This window comes from Microtus ochrogaster, unplaced genomic scaffold, assembly GCF_000317375.1.
Source record: "Microtus ochrogaster isolate Prairie Vole_2 unplaced genomic scaffold, MicOch1.0 UNK8, whole genome shotgun sequence".
Lineage (NCBI taxonomy): Eukaryota > Metazoa > Chordata > Mammalia > Rodentia > Cricetidae > Microtus > Microtus ochrogaster.
Window position 1 is genome coordinate 3,782,454 of NW_004949106.1, and position 5,853 is coordinate 3,788,306.

Here is a 5,853-nt window from a genome sequence, read left to right on the forward strand (position 1 = left end):
CTCGGGCTAGCTGAAACAATCCTGACCTATAAAGAACTGCTGGAGGGGTGATGGCTGTTCTCTGCCCAACAACCCCGCCTATCTCTCTGCTATCTCTCTGCTGCCTATTTATTGGCCGTTCAGCTTTTTATTAGATAGCCAGGTGCCTTAGGCAGATAAAGCAACACATCTTTACATCCCTAAACCCATGCAGCTTAAACAAATGTAACACACCATGTCAAAAAGTAATATTCCACAACACAAATGTAACACACTTTGTCAAAAAGTAATTCCACAACACAAATGTAACACACCTTGTCAAAAAGTATTATTCCACAACACAAATGTAACACACCTTGTCAAAAAGTAATTCCACAACACAAATGCAACACACTTGTCAAAAAGTAATATTCTGCAGCATAAAGAAATGTAACACATCTTTGCTTAGTTTAAGTAGGTCTACAACATGTTCTTAGGTTATTACTGAGCATCTTTTGGGTATATGCTCAAGAGTGGTATAGTTGGGTTTTATGGTAGATTGATTCCCAATTTTCTGAGAAACTGCCATGTTGATTTCCAAAGCAGCTGTACAAGTTTGCTCTCCCGCCAGCAACAGAGGAGTGTTCCCCTTGCTCCATATCCTCTCCAGCATGAACTGTCTCTTGGATTTTTGATCCTAGCAATTCTGAGAGGTGTAAGATGGAATCTCATAGTTGTTTTGATGGCTAAGTTTGTTGAACATTTGTTTGTTTCTGTGATGGGGAACCGTCGGCCAATGGCTTTTGAGAGGCTGGACCGGGTTGAGGCATGGCTTTGGGGTACCAAAAGGCTGCGGTCCCGCCTGCTCACTCTTCTCTTCCCACGCTCCACACCTTGATGTTGGACCCCATTCCTGTTCTGAATGCTGGGAGGAAAAAGGGCAGAGTGAGAGAAGCCATGGATCCTCTGCCTGAGATGGACACTGGGTTAGAATCTCCGGTAAGTCACTGCCATGTGTCGATACACAGATTAATGGAGATGGGTTAAACTAATATGTAAGAGTTAGCCAATAAGAAGTTAGAGCTAAAGGCCAAGCAGTGTTTTAATTAAATACAGTTTCCGTGTGGTTATTTCAGGTGTAAGCTAGCCAGGTAGCCAGGACAAACAAGAGGCCCTCACCATAAACATAGTATCTTCCAGTTCAAGTGATGCTGTCTGATAGTGGCTTCACAAAAGAGCTGGAAATTATGATTATTCACTTAAATTGCTACTAACTTCTGACTTGAAAAACATGAAATTTATGCCCTGGCAATGCTGAAGCATGTGTGAGCTGTCTGTATATGGCGGTTCTGTTGAACTTGTCCATGTTGGGTTTCACGGTCTAAGTTGATGAGGACGACTGACCAGGTCTCTTCCTCTGCTTAGCTTTTCTAATTTTTGTCCTGGGTAATTTTATGTCCGCTTGACACAAGCTAAGGTCATCCGAGAGGAGGGAACCTCAGTTAAGAAAATGCCTCCATGAGATCAGGCTGCTGACAAGCCTGTAGGGTATTTTCTTAATCAGTGATTGATTGGGGAGTAACAGTTCACTGTAGGAGGTGCTGGCAGTCTTGGATTCTACAAGAAAGCAGGCCTAGCGAGCCATGGAGAGCAAGCCAGTAATTATCACCTCCATGGCCTCTGCATCAGCTCCTGTCTTCAAGTTCCTGCCCTGATTGAGTTCCTGTCCCCACTTCCTTCCTTCCATGATGAACAGAGATAAGGAAGTGTAAGTGAAATAAAAACCCTTTCCTCCCCAAGCTGCTTTTTGGTCATGGTGTTTTATGGTAGCAATAGAAATCCTAAGACAATTCTTAAACTTTGTTTATTTAATGCATGTATGTGCGTAGGCACATATGTGTCATGGGGCATGTGTGGAGGTCAGAGGGTGATTTGAGGGAGCAGGTTTCTCTCTCCACTGTGTGGATCACAGGGATTGAACAGGCAGTCAGGCCTGTTAGCAAGCTCCTTTAGCATCTCGCAGCCTCCTGACCTGTGTATTCTGTGTGAAACGTTTATTGTTGTTTTATGGTTCAAGACAGGGTCATCTTGTACAGCACATGCTGGCCTCAAACTCCTGATCCTTTGGCCGAGCCTCCAGAGAACCAGGATTACAGACCCACACTGTCACGCCTGGGCTCGCTCTCCTGTTACAACATAGGCTGGAGACAGAGCTCTGTGGTAAAAGCTAGGTTCAATCCCTTGCACCAGGAAAAAGTGAACAATAAGGGAATGGATCCAATTCCTCTATCCTTTTACAGATTAAGTTAAATCTAAATGTCAGAAAGAATTAAAACTTTAGCTGGGCGTGGCAGAGAACTCCCAGGACGTGGGAGGTGGCGGTTTAGGGGAATCAGGTTTCAAGGCCAGGCATGGCTGCATAGTTTGAGGCCAGTCTGTACTACTGAGACCTTCTTAAAGAGAGAGAGAGAGAGTTATGAAATACTTTTAGTTTTATTTATCTTGAAGATATGATTTAGAAGCTGGGTACAGAGGCCCACGCCTACAAAGCCAGCACTCTGAAGGTAGAGGCTACCATTTAAAGAGAGGCCTGGTGTGCTAGCACAAGCCTTTAACTGCACAACCTGGGAGGAAGAGGCATGTGGATTTCATACCTTGTGAGTTTGAGGTCGGCCTGGTGTACATGGCAAGTTCCAGGACACCCCTGGCTACAAACAAACAACAACAACAAAAACCCAACTAACCGAACAACAACAAAAAGAACAAAAACAGCTAGGCGGTGGCGGCACACACCTTTAATCCCAGCACTTGGGAGACAGTGGCAGGCAGATCTCTGAATTTGAGGCCAGCCTGGTCTATGAAATTCCAGGACAGCCAGGGATGTCACACACAGAAACCGTGTCTTGAAAACAAGAACAACAACAAACAAACCTAGAACACACTATATTATGCATTCCATTGAAAGGGAAACGGTACTCCTGTATTACTACGACTTGTCTCTTCTGATTGTGTCTTTCCTCTTAGAAAGTATCAATTACCCACTAATCCATAGCATTTTACCTAAACCCGGTGGCTTAAGACACCAGTAGACACTGGTGAAGTCGCTCAACAGGTAAAACTCTCTTGCTACCAAGCCAGACAACCAGAGTTCAATCTCTAGGACCCACTTGTTCGGAGAATCAACTCTCTGAAGTTGTCCTCTGACGTCCCCATGAGAGGCACAAACACATATACAAACTAAATATGAAAACAATAAAAAAACAACCCAGCGATAGTCAAGCACCAAAGTGCGTGCCTGTGATCTGTCACTCAGAGAAGGAGGCAGGTGACAAGCTGAAGGCCACACCGGCCAATTTTGCAAGAGATTTTGAAAGTAAGATTTAAAGCGTACGGAGCCAGATATGGTGGGACACGCCTGTAATTCCAGCACTCTGAAGGCAGAGGCAGAAGGGCTGCTGAGTTTGAGCAAGCCTGGGCCAGAGTTTTAAAATGAAAGTCACAATGAACCAGGAGCTGCAAGTGCTTTGGCGTGCAAGCCTGAGGACCTGAACTTAAATCCCCAGCAGGGCATGATGGTGCACCGTGGGGCTGAAATAGGACTGCTGGGGTTTGCTAGGCGTAGTCCAGCTCTGAGACCTTGCTTGGATGGTAAGGCAGTGGTCACAGCCAAAACCTGATTGTCCTCTCCCGGATATTCACAAACTGAAAGATCAAGCTTATCACAAAGCTAAAACTGACTTAGGTGTGATTTGCTCAAGGTGGTGGCTAGTAACTACAGAAATGAGGAGTCCAGCCGGAATCAAAGCTTTCCTACTGCAGCCCAATGCTGTTAGTAAATGTCTTGAGATCCAAGGATTAGTTCTAAAACTTTGATTCCATATACTTAAACCTCCAAGGCCCCAGCTACCCCTATTAGAAGCACTGGGCCCCTCGTGATACCTGACTTAGTGTCATTGCTAAAGAAACGATTCTGAGTGATTATATTGGTACTAGAGAAAGAATGCTGTCATCTACGGCCGTACCACCCTAACTGCGCCAATCTCGTCTGATCTGGGAAGCTAAGCAGGGTCGGGCCTGGTTAGTACTTGGATGGGAGAAAGAACGCTGTCACAGTGTTTAGGTTGAGGCAGGTGTGTCACACCTACAACTCAAGGAGGCCCACATGGTGGGACCTAGCTGATCTGCAGAACGAACCATTTGAAAGAACAGGGCACTGAGAAAGCGGGCCAGTGTTCCAGATTGAAATGTTGCTGTTTATCTTTTTTTTCCAAGAAGAAAATAAAAGATCTAAAACAAAACACACCCCCCCCAAAAAAAAAAAGAAAACCATATGCAGCTAGACGTGACAAGGCAGCTTTAATCTTAGCCCTCAAACACAGGACAGAGCTAACTCAGGTTTCACCTGGTCTACACAGCAAGTTCCAAGCCAGCTAGGACTGTGTTAACAAGATTAATTTGCAGGTACATTGTTAGCTACACCTGAAATAGAGTATAAACATTGATGACCCAATTGCATACTCTTAAGAACTAATTTTTTAAAGAGTTTATTTGCCTGCATTGGTGTTTTGCTTGCATATATGCCAGTGTTTTGCTTGCATATATGCCTCCGGATCTGGAATTAGTCAATTGTGAGCTGCCATGTGGGTGCTGGAAATTGTACGCATGTCCTCTGGAACAGCCAGTGCTCTCAGGCACTGAACCATCTCTCCAGCCCCCAAAACTTCATACTTTTTGTATCTAAATGTAATTGTTAAGCCTTGGATATCAAAAGCAGTGAACATGTTAGCGTCCATTCACACATACTGAAAGCACACACTACTTTGTGGGTGGGGGTTGTGGTCACTTTCCATCTTTGTTACTAAACCAACTGCATTCAAACTGTGGAATGCCAGAGGTTGACCTTAGTGGTAGAGCTTCCCTAGCACACAGGAGGTATCTCACATACCTGGGAACAACAGAGAAACATTTGGAGGATTGGTGCTGAGTGGCGGAGACCAAAAAAAGTATTTTGTAATTACCTTGTATTTATTTGTTTTTTTGAGACAGGGTTTCTCTGTGTAACAGCTCTAGCTGTCCTGGAACTCACTCTAGACCATGCTGGCCTCGAACTCAGAGATCTGCCTGCCTCTGCCTCCCATGTGATGGGATTAAAGGTGTGCACCACCACCGCCCATTGTATTGGATTTTCAAATTTTATTTCCTGAACACTGCTTGTTAGCACGCCATATACATGTGCTAAAGAGGGCAGAAGGGTCGGGGGCTGGATCCCCTGAAATGGGCTACCACCAGGTTCTCTGAACCAAATCTGGGCCCTCTGGTAGAACAGCCAGAGCTTTTAACCGCTTCCTCTGCTGACTTTTTGCCAAAACATATCTAACAAGTTTTGGTGTGAGTTTTGGAAATTAGAACACACTGAGGAAACAATAAATAAAAAAAATGAAGACAGAGGCTAAGAACCGCATACCTCTGTAACAGAGGAACTGTACCACAGGTTATGGGTGTTTTACAATGTTGCTAGCTTTTGTCAACTTCATACAGGTAGGGTCACTGAGAAGTTGCCTTCATTAGATTGTTCTATAGGAAGTCTATGGTGCATTATCTTAATGAGTGACATGGGAAGGCCAGCCCACTATGGGCAGTGCCATCCCTGAATCCTGTAAGAAAGCAGGCTGAGAACTAGAGCGGGCCAGTAACATTCCTCCTTGATCTCTGTTTCAGCTCCTGCCCAGAATTCCCTCCATGATGAACTGCGAACTTGAAGCTGAAATAAACCCTTTCCTCCCCAAGTTGCTTTTGGTCAGCAGTTTATCACAGAAATAGAAAGCAAACTAAGACAGTGCCCAAGTATTAGCCCAGGGGTTTTTGTTTTGTTTTTCCTTGTTTTTCAAGACAGGG

At 44.7% G+C, this 5,853-nt stretch overlaps 1 protein-coding gene across 1 annotated transcript in view; it reads right to left on the reverse strand.

Moving 5' to 3' along the window:
- The window catches only part of LOC101992069 (translation initiation factor IF-2), a 42,594-nt gene that overhangs the window by 33,532 nt on the left and 3,209 nt on the right, over positions 1-5,853 (reverse strand). The gene's annotated exons all lie outside the window — the stretch shown is intronic.